This window comes from Harpia harpyja, chromosome 16 (genome assembly GCF_026419915.1).
Source record: "Harpia harpyja isolate bHarHar1 chromosome 16, bHarHar1 primary haplotype, whole genome shotgun sequence".
NCBI classification, from domain to species: domain Eukaryota; kingdom Metazoa; phylum Chordata; class Aves; order Accipitriformes; family Accipitridae; genus Harpia; species Harpia harpyja.
Genome location: NC_068955.1, coordinates 12,818,988 through 12,832,677, shown reverse-complemented (window position 1 = coordinate 12,832,677; position 13,690 = coordinate 12,818,988). Strand labels below are relative to the sequence as shown.

The 13,690-nt window shown below is 44.3% G+C and overlaps 1 long non-coding RNA gene across 1 annotated transcript; it reads left to right on the top strand.

The window, feature by feature from the left end:
- Positions 1-130: 130 nt before the first annotated feature.
- On the top strand, positions 131-8,750 carry LOC128153052 (uncharacterized). Its single transcript, XR_008238830.1, has 5 exons — positions 131-387; positions 642-743; positions 1,623-1,797; positions 5,702-5,786; positions 8,580-8,750. It is a non-coding gene; the product is annotated as an uncharacterized LOC128153052 (long non-coding RNA).
- Positions 8,751-13,690: the final 4,940 nt, after the last annotated feature.

Sequence of the window (13,690 nt, the reverse complement as noted above, 5' to 3'; positions counted from 1 at the left end):
GCCGCGCCCGCCCCCTGTGCGCGAGGGGCGGGCAGGGAGCACGCCGATTGGCCGTCCCCCGGTTGTCCCGGTGACCGGCGCGCGCAGCTCGGGACGGGGGGGGGGGGGCGCCGCGGCAGGTGACCCCTCCCCCCTGCTCCTCACAGCGGTGGCGGCGCGGCCGCCGGAGCCGGCCCCCCTGTCCCCGGCTCAGGCCATCAGAGCCCCTCGGGCCCCGCTTCCCCTTCCCGCCGGGCTCAGTCCTGGCCCCGACGTCTCCGGGCGCCCCCTCGGTGCCCGCCGCTCCCCGTCGGCCCGGCGGCCGCCGCTTAATGCCTGAGGAGGATTTAACGGGGGAGGGTCGGGCCACAGCGAGGGCTCGACCGGGGTGGGGGGGCTGAGCCGGAGGTGAGCGCTGAGGACGGAGGGAGGGAGGGAGCTGGCCGGAGTAGGGCGTGCTGTGCGCTGGAGCTGCCTTCCTTGCGTCGTTGGTTACGCGGTGTCCAATTAGGCTGGTGCTCCCTCAGGGCCGGCCGCGCCAAGGCTCCATAACGTGTCATTCACTCCGGGACTTGCCACGAAAACCGGTGGGAAATCTCTGTGCTGTACAGAGTGGGTTACAGCAATCAACAATATGTTTATTTAAACTCTGCTTCTTACAGAAAGTTACCGAGGTACTGGTTATCATGTGTGAGGGCTGATTCATGCCTACATGGTAAACTGATCTCTCTTGGCTCAGGAGAAAATCATGCCTGAACAGAAAGGTAAGCTACAAGAAGAAATATAATTCCCACATGCAGTGCTTCAAAGTTGAACTTCTTTGTTAGTTTTGGCAGTGGAAAGATGTTCTCCTGTTACGGGGAACGTCAGCACCTGCCTTCCAGTCCTTCACAGCACATGAGGAGTGTCAGCGCAGTGACGTCACAGCCAGCTGGAAGGAGCCGCAGCTGGAAGGAGCTGCAGCTTTCCTGGCCCTCCTGCAGCCGGAGGGGATGAGAATGTTGCCTAATATGTTATATCGCCTCATCATAAATGAGCAGTAAAGGAATAAGTCACCTTTAAGCTTTGAACTACCTCTGCACTTCTCTGATTTTTTTTCCTCCTTTGGCTGTTCTCCCTTGATGGTCTTTTACTGTATATAGAAGCTTGTGGGGTCTTTTAATAATACTTGCCGTTATTGTGGCAATCGTTCTTAAAGCTGGGGATCGCTGGGTTGCAAGGGACTTCCTGATACGCTCCTTCCCTCATCCCTTCCCAAACTATTTCACCACATGGGCTGCTCCCTCATTTTGTCTGTACGCTTCGTTTTGGCACTCCAGTGCTGGAAAACCCCCAAATAGCCCAGGGATTTTCTGAGAAGTGGCAGGAAAGCTCCAGAACTGGCTTCAGAACTGCTTTGTGCTGGCACAACCAAAACTGTCATGGCTGAGGCATACTGAACCCTAGTTTAGAGGAAGAGTGATGTATGGGTTAGGGATGCCACACTGGAACGGAAGAGACACAGATTCTCTTTTCTCCCCTTTGTGCCTCTGCTCTTCATTTATGAAATAAATCCCCTTAATCCAGGCACAGATTAGGATGCTGGAGAGGGGACACGCAGTGGGCTGCTGGAGATGGCTGCGGAGAAGCCCTTTGTTTTGCAGGTTCCTGCTGAAGTACCTGACAACATCACTGATGGTGAAGAGCTAAACTCCAAAAAACAGTTTTACAGATGGAAAGCTCATTCTGCGACAAACGCTGATGATGTCTCTACATGTGGGAAGAAGTGGTGAAAATACCAGAAAAATTTGCCTTTCAGACTGGCCCTTCTGCTTCCAAGTGCTCGAGTTTCACACTATTTTGTCATAGTGTGACTTTTTTTTGTTGCTAATTAGAGTTATTTGACCAATTTTTTTCTACGTGGCTATTAATGGGGAAAGAAAAGGCAGAAAAGTCAGGGAAATAAAAGATTTGTTTTTCCTGGGTAGAGAGAATTCTATCCACTTCTACTAGACAAGAAAACTTCAACCTGTTGATGCTGGCCATTTCACTGAGATTTGTTCATACCAAGTCAGAAGCTTTGCTTCAAAACCTCACATAATCTCTTTCAAAGCGTCAGAGAATTTAGAAGGAGCCAGGAAGATTATGGCTCTATTTGTTTTATATCCTTTTGATTACAACACACCCTTTCTTAGTGTCAGTCTAGCTTGGGTTTCAATCCTGTAATGACTTCCGTTTTGATAAGTATCCTGGACCCATATAAAGCCCACACACATATTTCCTTTAGCTGTTTGTTCTGCTCATTACATCATTTATTAACACTTCATTAGTAGTTAGTAACCCATCGTAATTTATTGTTGAGTTTACAAAAAGGGTGTAACTCACTTGAAAACTGTTCAGAGGGTTTTACAACAAACATGGTCTATCTTCTGGGGAGCCACAAGCACGTACATACAGTGCAATAAAGGCAAGAACAAAGCGGTAGAGGAACTCAAGGTAGAAATAAAGGTAAGTAATCATAAGGGCTTCAGGTTTAGTCGATATGAAGGCATATTGATATGTTACTGGCCAAAATTCTTTTTCTTTCATTATTCCCAGAAAGTAAATGTTGGTTAGGGAATTCATTATTGGTTAAGATGACTTTAATCTTTAAATTGTGGGTAATAGTTCTTTCAGCCATGTTATCCTGCCATTGTGCATTTCAGATGTGGTTGATTTGAATGGGCAGGAAGCCGTGTGGCAGCAGTGGCATGAGCTTGGTCTTACTGAAAGCCTAGGCAGCAATGCCAAAGTTGAATGGTCAGAAGGCTTGACGCAAACCCCAGTAGAGTATGTGGAAAGACAGGTACTGGTTTCACTAAACATGAAAATAAATCATTTTCTGCTCTGACCCAAGAACTTCCCTGGTTTGGCTCAAAGCATCCAGGAGGAGCAACGTATGAGAAATTTATACTGCTCTTCTTCATGCAGTATATTTTAAATGGATAAACAGAGAGAGAGATTCTCATTCTAGAGCTACTGAGATGGTTCTTTTCGTAAGTTTTAGGTCCACATTCAAATAAAACAATCAAAAAAAAAGAAAACAAACCTATTTCTTCTACTTGTGTATGTGACTTTTTTTCTGCTCCTAAGGAGGAATCTATGACACTGAGATAATGCATATAGTCAAATTCAACAAAACTAAGGCTTCTGCTAACATCAGAATATATTGAAAACTAAAAGGCATCAGAAAAAAACTCAAAGAAGGGAATTAAGTACTGAATTATTGGCTCAAACTCTCCAAGACTGAACAGTTAAAATACTGGACTCAGACTTGAGAAACCTGATTATGTTCTCAGCAGCAACTGACCCCTGTTTCCATTTCTTGTGCACTAGAAACACCTTGTTGTTTGGTAACAATGCGATACCCTACCCAATGGATTAGTCAATCAACAGCCATCTTCTTACGTAACAGAAAAAGGCAAACGTGTCTTCATGTTCCTGATGTCAGATTTTACACCATAGCAACCAAGTTGCATTAGCACGCTTTTTTTGTAGATAGCAGACATGGGTTCTGTATCTATGTTCAATTTCTGATCCCATCTAACAGGTTAATTCACTGTAGCATCTAATAAGTGAGACCCATTAAGAGAATAATTTTTCAGCTGCCTGTATCCCCTGGATAACCCAGCCTTAAAGCCTGTGAAGGAAATAACGGTGAGGTAAGTAGGGTTAGGGCACAGACAAAACACATAGCGACTAATTATGCCATAAACAAGGTACAGTCTGGACTCAGATCCCCTCTTCTGGGGTGAGCTGAGACTTGAGAGTTTGTACGACCTCTGTTATCAGTATGGAGGGAGACAAAACTACTTGTCACAGAAATCTCCTTCTCCGCAGACAGGAAAAAAACAAGTCCTTTTCTCTGTAATTTACTTTTCCCTCAACCCCATACCATGACTGTAATCTATTACTTCAGTGGCTGAACAGAATTTAATGGTCAGGGAGTCTACTACTTCCTTTGAAGTAATGGAGATCCTTCTTCACCAAGTCTTGATGGAAATTTCTACTTTTCACTGGTTCTGAATGCAGTCTTAATCATATATTCAGTTAGGAGAGGGCATATGTCTCTATGACATAATAAGATGAACCATTTGTTAATTTATTAATTTGTGTGATTTACTAAAGCTTATTAGAATATTTTTTCCCAGTTTTCTGTAATACTTGTATATCTGCAGCAAAGGGAATTGCAGTTGGATTGATACGTGATTTTATTCACCCCAGTTGCACTAGTGCAGTAGAAATTGCTTTGTGCTCACAAAAGAGCTAAGTCTAGAATTGTGACTCATAAAGCACTCCATTTTCTTTCACAAGTCTTTCTTGCTATTTTACCAAGCAGCAGCCGATTTTACTGGCAAGATCAAATGCCAGCTAAGGCTGCATCTGCCACATGGCACAGAGAGAACGACACTTTTGTAGAAGGATGCAGATAGTTATTTCTGCTGAAAAGCTTGCAGACTTCTTCATAGCAGTTGTTGATAAACATTCTTTTATGGACCAGTAGCAGGTTGCTGCTGAGTTTGTGAATCCCATTTCTGAAGCTCAGCTGAGGCTGGAGACTTCGACATGGGAACTGTGCAGTTGTTGCAAGCGTGGGTGAGAGTTCAGGGCTGTCCGTGAGTCCCTCAGGCTCTTGGCTCACCTCCTCAGCATACTGCTCACAGGGGAACATGTTGCGATAGCAAAATACTGTCAGCCTAGTTCTGCGTTCAAGTTGCACTTGGAGCAGGGAGCCTGCTTTCAGTTTTTGACTCCTTGGTTCTACGTCTGGTAAGACCCTTGATGAATTTTAAAGAAATATTAAGGCTGCTGTTTCTGATTCCCTGCATCAACAGCCAAAAAAATGCTGCTCCGAAAGCCAGGGATTATGAAGGTTCAAAGTTGTGTTAGTCACCTAGGCAAGATGCAGCTGCAAGAAAGAGGCTGGACAGCTGCCCTCCCTTCCTCTTCCTCAGTGATAGGAAGGGTAGTGGGATCATGGCAGACAATGTTCTTGATCCGTGTCTCCAGCAACAATACTGCATGGACAAATAGACAATAAGCAGCCTAGGGACAAAAGTGGAGCAGAGTGTTTCACCCACAGCACCCTTTGCTCACCCCTTATCAAGAGAATTTGCAATGTCTTCCATGCTTTGACTCTAAGAGAGAGAGAACTTCAGGACAAAATTTGAGATGACCATAGGTTGTTTTATTTTCCTTCTGTGTTTGTTTACTTTCCAGCACAAAATACCAGCAAAAAACCAAGGTGCAGCTTTGGCCCCTGAAGTATACCTGCCAGAGTCCACAAGGTTAACAAGGGCTAAAGATGAGGGATTTACCCTCGGCACTGCCGGGGTATTTATATGTCTCCTGTGAATGCAACGGAAGCGTTACACCAGAAAGCAGCCCTCCTGAAAGGATAATATGCTCATTCATTTGCTATGTTGGTCTAAGATAACCACAAAGACCTAGAGCTTGTACAGTGCCAAGTACTCCAAGCAGTATGCTAAGATAACATTACCTGGCGCAAGTCCCAGAGAATGACTTTTCTTGGAGTCAGACTGACCAAGCCTTTGTTATATTACAAATTACTTAATTTCTTACTCTGTACCAATTTAATCTTGCTGAAGAAACCCAGCTGGGGAACTTTCTCAGGACCTCAGAGAGATTTAAAAATCCAGTAGGAATTAGCTAAACATTCTCTTATTTCTTTTAAAAACTCCAGCTTTGAAACTCCTGGTTGTGTGCAGTACTGTGGCACAGTAACAGCTTCAGTCATAGCTGCAACCCACAGAACAATACACCATGAGGTGAGTATCACTTTTAATACAGTCCCAGTTTAGTAATCTCTCCCATGAGATCAGGCACTTCAACATCTGTTTTACTTTTGGATGAGCGTCAAACTCTCCTACAAACCTATCCCAGCTCCCCCCGATCCCCAGCAGAGTTCAAGAGTGCAGCCACGCAGCCTTTGTCAAATGAGATTCTTGAAGCAACCTCCCCTCCCAGCTCCGGGACTGCGCAGAAATCCCCTCGCAAGGGAGTCCTCCCAAGCTATGCTCAAGGAAGAAAACAGTTGCTATAGTAACCAGTTCTCTACCTGCACTGAATGGGCTTTCTCTTCCCTCTTAATCTTCTCTGGTTTTATTAGTTCTGAGCAAGCAGCAGCTCATCAGGTCAGGGCTGTGCTCAGTTCTGCAGGCTGGAGGAGTGCATGGAAGGCACTGGGGGGCCCTCACCCATCAGGTGGTCCTTGCTTGCTCCCTTCACCTGCCGGAGGATGTCCTGTGTGAGGGTTGCCACTGCTGTCATTTTGTGACGAGCCACCCAAGCCACAGAGGAACAGGCTCTTTGCTTCCCCTTCTTGCCACCTTGTCCAAGAGCAGGTCCACTTGCACATCCGTTGCAGCCTCACTGGGATAGATTTCAGCCTACTAGTGGAAAAAGAAACTGGATACAGTCTCTTTTCTGCAATAGCACATTTTTGCAACTCTTCTTGGGCTTAAAAGTGACCACAGTAATCACTGAAAACACTCAGAAAGTTCTAAACTGTGCTAAATTGCATCTTTTCCAACATGCCTACTGTGGCCAGGCCTTGGACTAACAGTTTTCTGCATTCTGAATTCCACTGTGGAAGTATATAGCTGGGAGCGAAAGAAACCTGCTCTAAGGAAGAACATGCCAGAGCCGCCTCAAGCTGTTTTAAGTGTGCAACACCGGCAAAACGCCTGCACAAGCTGGGGCACGTTCCCCTGACAGCAAGTGGACTAGCGTGAGGTGCATATGATGTGGTGACTAAGGAGGGGGAAAAAAAGCCACAGAATGAATTACCATGGATATAATAATGGTCACTAATAAAAGGCTGCAGAGAATTGTGTAAGACAAAGCTGGTAATGCTCTATAACAAGGCATCAGGCACTGTCACTGCTTGTGTTAAATGCTCAGAGCCTGTATGCTGTAAAGAACCTGAGAACGTTCACTGGACACTTGCATGGACAGAGCAGGAGCAAAGCCAATTAGAAGACTTCCTATGTTATGTTCACGTAGCTGCCATTAACATGATAGTAAATGCTCTGTATTTAAATATAACACAATAAAAAGATCCAAGAGCACACCCACATCAATATGTTGCTTGAACAACAGCCAGTAGTAAAATAAAAATGTACATACATTTCTAAAACATTTCAAAATCTATTATTGACCCAAATAATGAGGTAGATCACAGACTAACCTTAAAATTACTTGGACTTCTAAAATACGTTTTTTTTTTTCCCTCCCCTTTTGCTCGTTATGCAACAATTTGCTATGCTAAGCATGCATAACAATGGACTAATACCAAGTCGAAATAACTGATTTGTGATGGAACTTGCAACTTCAGTACTGCTGGTTATTCAAGTGTGCTGCAGTTTTTTTCCTATGTTAGGATGTAAAAGGGTGGATTCCAGATACAGATTCCAGCCACTGTAGTTTTGACTCGGGCACTGATTGTACTTAAGTAATTGGCATAGTTTTAATGGCATCCTGGCAGAGTTTTATCATTTAAGCCAAAGCATGGTTTCTAGCTGGTTATTTCCTTGTGGGCCATTAAACTGGTATCATGGGCACAGTCAGCGTAAGGAGGTGGCAGAGAGAAGTTTCCCAATCTTTGGGGAGCCCAGCCTGCAGCAGTGGCAGCGATGGGACTCTGATGCCAGAGCCTCAGGCAAGATACATGTTCTAGGCAATAACTTCAGCTACCCACCTCACTCAGACACATTTGTTCCTTCCCAGTGTTCCCCTAGCAGCCTGAGGTTAACGAAAGGTCATTAAGTTAGAAAATGTTTCCAAATATTCAGCAGGATGCTTATTCATGGGGAACTGCCTGCCAAAGAAGTGGTCACTGGACTTGGAGCATACACATGCTGAAGAGCAGACAGGGTAAGTACAGGAGGATCAGCAGAGCAAAGAAGTTAAGGCATTTCAGGGAGCTGGCTGTGTTCTTCTTCCTGACACACACACACACACACACACACACGTTGATTTTCAAGTGTTCCAGCCTGAAACCTAGAAAACTATAGGTCTTGTCTGTTTTACACAGACACTGAGGATTTCTTGGCCTGTCCGAAGAATTTTAACTCATCATTTCCATTTATAGAAGGAAACACATTACTCTCAATTTCCTGTGCTGATTTATTTTATCAAAAAAAAAAAAAAAAAATCAATCTCTTCCAAAAGATGAAATAGCATTTGCAAAGTCAGTCCTTTGCCCTGGTATCTTTGACTAACAATATCTGGTTATTGTACAGGTCTTTAGACTTTCAGTAATCTTTTTATTGCCATATTGGCATAAAATAAGTGGAGTGGATTTTTCTGTGAAACATTCCACATCATCCAGACAAAGAGAAACAATTGCTGATAATGCCTGGGAGGTGAGGGTAACTTTATATACAGCCAAAGTGATTTTGTGATATACCTAAACTTCAAAGCTGCAGCCTGTTTTTTGACCCCAGAATTAAGCTCGCTGTTAGTTGTTACCAGAATAGTGTTGCACACTATAGAGTTTTTTACTGTGGCATTTTTGTAATTAACTAATTTGATCCTACTTTGTTTCCATTTTGACACAGAGGAATAACACAATTACTTGTGACAACTAGAAAATCATCAGCAAGCAATTAATCCAGATTGAAACCCTCTGAAAACTGAATGAAACCCATTGCTTCTTTAACTGGAGCATGTTGTACTCCATTACAGGTATTTAATAGATTTATGAATTAAATACAAAATGCTATCACGAATTTCTGCTTTCCATTCTGATGGTAACTTGTGCCAACTGAATTTACAAATCTGGCTTGTTATGTATTAACCAGTCATCTGGGAATCTGATTGAGTAACACAGCAGTTGTTGCAATACCAAGACTCCCATATAAATCATGCCTGAGTCCTAAGTAAATATTGGTTCAAATATTGATTCACGTGAGAGGTATGACTGCAGTTTAAGAGGTTACAGGTGCCAGCTGAACTACTTTAGAGAGGACCACTCCTTCCATGTTCATTTGAGATTCACATCAAAGTGCCCACCTCACGTTGAATTCATGGCAACAGAGCATTTCCCTTCACTTTTGATATTGACACTATATCAGAACCTATATTTGATGCTCTAAAATCAAAGGTATCATATCGTGTATAAGTACTGAGTTATTCAGTTATTTACACTCCAGATAGATGTAACATCTGGGAAGAGGGGAGTGAGACACAAGAAGTTATTTTTTATGGGGCACTGAAAGCAGGAGGAGAGGGGGGACATGCAGGTTTTTTCCTGACATATAGATGCTGTAACAACTGCTACTGAAAAACCCAGGAGGAGGAATTTGAGGTGAAGGAAACATCTGACGATAAAATGAAAAGCTATCATCTTCCACACTTTGGAAAATAGAAGGAGTCTCTCATCAGTTGGAGGAAGCTCAACGGAAAAGGAGTGCCCCAACCCGTCTGTTTTTATGCTAACAAAAGGTATTGTGAGCCACATCTACACTAGCAATCTGCTCTTCTATTACAATATAGTTATCTCCTTCGCTTAGCCTTGAATCCCAATTGTTCTTCTGAGTAGGACAAACACAGATCTTTCTGGATACATTTCACAGTTACAGATCTAATCAAGAATGAGTTTTACCAAAGTCTCCTGGGCACTTCTGTCTTAGCAAGTCCTATGCCAGCAACTAGAGAAAAGAGCGCATGTGCTCCATTCCAACCACTCTGAATAAGTGGACGGTGAATAACACCAGCCAGCTGCTCTAAATCTCCAAGTCTTGAGGATATTCACTTTTAAGAGTGGCTCTGTAATTGCTATATTCACTAAGCAAATTGTTAAGAAAAAAGTTTACAACACAGAAATGAAGTTCCTGGTTTGAGCAATTTAAGATAAGTATGTTTACATCAAAAGAGCTCAACCTTTTAAATGTAGGAAGCCTGGCATGCCTTTATCTCTTAGATTAGCTCATTGCTTTTCTTTTTTAAAGGCACAGAAAATAAATCTATGCATTATCTTAGCTTTCAGAGTAACACTGTTTTCTTAATAATATCTGTGAGAGGAGGGGTTGGAATCAAAGCTTAGAGCATCATACCACATGAGACATGACATAAATCATAAAAGTTTGGAAGTAAATAACCAATACCTAACTAGCCACTGAATTCAGAGTAATTAGAATCATAGAATATCCTGAGCTGGAAAGGACACACAATGATCATTGAGTCCAACTTCTGACTGCACACAGGGCAACATAAAGTTAAACCATGTATCTAAGAGCATTGTCCAAATGCTTCTTGAACACCGACAGGCTTGGTGCCACGACCACTTCCCCGGGGGGCTTGTGCCAGTGCTTGACCCCCACCTCAGCGCAGAACTTTTTCCTAATATCCAGTTAGCCCCACAAAATATTCTCCAAGGGACACCTTTACTATGACATGCTTTCCACAATGCCATAGCACATGCAGAAAATCATTGTTCTTTGAACTGCTCTCTGCACAGCCTCTCCTTGCCATGGACGCATCCCATGCGCGCACAAGGGCATACTTTTAGCCTGCAGTATCTGCTGTGGTCAAGCCTCCCTGTGCTCCATGGAATCAAGGACAGTGCGAATTCCGTTATCTCTCTGTTCCTTCTAAGTGCCCATAGCTGTGAGACAAAATCCCCACTTGTATCATTCCTCAGCACATATTGTGCAATTTTAAACCCTTTCCTTACACATGTAGTTAGCTAGCATATTCCTCTGAACTGTGCAAGAAATTCTTTTGTCCACTGGTTGACAAACTAGATAGTGTTAAGGACCTTTTTGCTATTGCAATCTAGCTGCTGCAGCTGAAACAAACTTCTTTTGGTTCCCAACTGGTCTCTAGCCATATTTTTTTGCCCTACAGAAGCCGCCTTATCTACCACAGGAATTCAGTTTGCCAGTCCTCTTCAAAACGAGCCTCCTTTTTGGGACAGGATTTGGCCAGATGGAGGTTTGCCTCAGCTTCTCTGCAGGCTCTGACATGGGCCTGGCAAATCTACCTGCCCTGAAAGAGCATAGGACCTCCAGCAGCATATGGGACCTCTCTGATGTGACTTCCAGTGGGACATCGGGGATCTCAGCTATGCACCTCACTTACCAAAGCATGGCATGCCTCACAGCCGGTCATCAGCTAACGCACACAGTGATTCATTGCTGCATTGGGTCAGGAGGATGAGAGCGGCCACGGTACTCATTCCTCCGCATATTACTGCGGGATCTGCACCCCAGCTGCCTGGGAAAGCTTGTGCTGCCATTTGGAGAAATGCCAGCAGCAAATTCAGCGGCAGTGAACATCAGCTTGGGGAACCAGAGCTGTGCGGTACCCAGCAGAATGACGGCTACGTCAGACACACACAGAACCAACTAATTTAGGAACTGACTTCGAGAAATGCTGCTCTGGACCCGATGTGCACCTTTCCTGCTCAGAAAAAAGATCTCCTCAGGCACTCTGCAGTTCTCAGTGCAACACCGGAGCAGAGAAAGTATTGTAAGCAAGGTGTGGTCGATTATCATGTAATTCCCTCTTGTGCTGGGTTCAGGGAAAGGGGGCAATTTTGTATCACTGTCGCAGCCATTACTATATTTAGAGGTTTTTCTCCCAGCTTCTAAACAATAACATAAAAGAGTTAAGACCTGTGCTTTCTGGGCCTGCTTGAGATGGAAAATATCAAAATACATCTCTATCTCAACAATTGGCTCTGCTGCAAGAAATAATTCTAGCTTATCAACCATATAAACCAAAAATTATTGTGATTACAGGCCTCCACGTTAACAGAAAAAAATCCAACTTAATTCTGACTCCAAGCACAATATCTGTAAGATAACTGTCACTCTTGAGGTCTTCAGGAGACTGTCTTACAGAGCATTCAAACGAGAATAAGCTCTTCCAAGCACAAGTAGTTAATTTGTTTTCTTACTCCTGTATCATAGGTTTTGACATACATTGTTTTGCAAGGCTCTTTGAAACCAGCGGTTCTGCCAAGCAAGGAGCTAGTGGACAAGAAGTCTTTTCCTTGGGGAATGGATGAAAAGACCTGCATAAGCCTTTGTAAGAGGTTTCCTTCTTTCACTTGTGCCTGCCAAGGCTATGGCTGCCAAGGCTATTGCTAAAAAATGTTTTGATTCAAGGACAGATAACTTGCTTAGCAGACTGACCGAGTGTGCGGGACCTTGGTAAGATGCTCCCCATACAGACGTTTTGAAGTGTCCGGCTATCCCCTTGTCTTGTGACTTGCCATTCCCCTCCTGGAGGTCTGCTGTCGAGGACCCAGCAGACAAAACCACAGCCACATAGCGTGTCAACAGCAGAGCAGAGCCAGGCTGTTCCTTCCTTGTCAGTACCCTGTTTGACTTGGGACTTTGTGTATTTGTCCTTAGAGGACACTGGTGCCCCCGTACCTGCCTGGTGGTTGGTGTTCCCTGGCACAGCCCCAGCGGTCTCGTCACCCCGAGGAGGTGGGAGGCAGAGGCTCAGCCCTGATGGCCCCAGTCTGGGTCTGGCCAGTCTGGCACTTGTGCATGACCGGTCTGTCAGCGCAGTCCGAGGGACGCTGCCAATCCTGCCTCTTACTGCCTTTCAGAATCCTTCCTCGTGGCTGCATGGCTAACTGCCACAGAAAGACGCTGCTGAGTTAAAGTACAAACCAGATTTGTAGCCAAAAAAACAACTCCTGCTCCCTTCCAGCCCTGAATTAGAATGACTTCAAAACAAATAGAGTGACCTCAAAAACCAAAAATAGAAGTGCTATTCAGTCACCACCTGCCTTCCTGGAAAATCCTATTTCCATCATTTGCACCTACTGGCAACCCTACAGGGGCTTTCTGTCAGTGTCCTAAGGCTACGCAGTCCAGCAAGCTAGCCCTGAAATGGATGACTTGCTGTCTGCAGTGTTTTGTCCCCCATATTGAAGTCTACAGGGGTCTGTCACACTCATTTTCCCCTATTAAAAAACCATCCATCTCCGTGTAAGCTTGGTAGAGTCACAACCTTGACAGGACTTTCTTGTTCTTAATAGATTGTTTGTTTACAGTCTTCCTGTGCTCCACATCTTCCTTTCCCAGTGCAGAACAACTCGGGTCCCAGGATCTCCTCCAAGATTTTATTACACCAAGGATGGGATTTCACCACAGACATCTGCATCTCAGCTCAGCCCAAACTCTTCCGTACAGTCAGCAGCACCAAGGGCAAGGTTCACGTACTCCCGAAAATTCTTCAAACAAGTGCCATTTTCTTTCCTTTGGCTATTAAAGGAACCCAGATGGGGCAGCTTGAGTGTACACATCTACTTTGCAGATGTCTGGAATGAAGATGAACACCATCCAAAGTGACTCTGAATTCTGGATGACCAGGATTTACCTCCAGATTATTTTCTCACTGTTCACACAAATAAAGGGAAAGTTAAGCCATGCGCCATCAGTATACGAGTAGCATGCTCTTTTTTCCAGTAGGAGGACCAGACTGCCTTTTGCTTTGTAACCTTTGCAGCAGGGTCTCTTTCCTTAAAAGCACGCCATAAACAAATGAGATCAGATCCACCTAAATTCAGTATAGTTCTCAACACCTTGGGCGAGACAGTCTCTGTTATCTCCTTAAAGAGCATCTAACTACAGAAAGATGCAAAGTGCCTGCACAAGAATCAGTCCGTGCATTTTCCCAGTTCTGGCCCTTACAGGGGCTTTTTGGT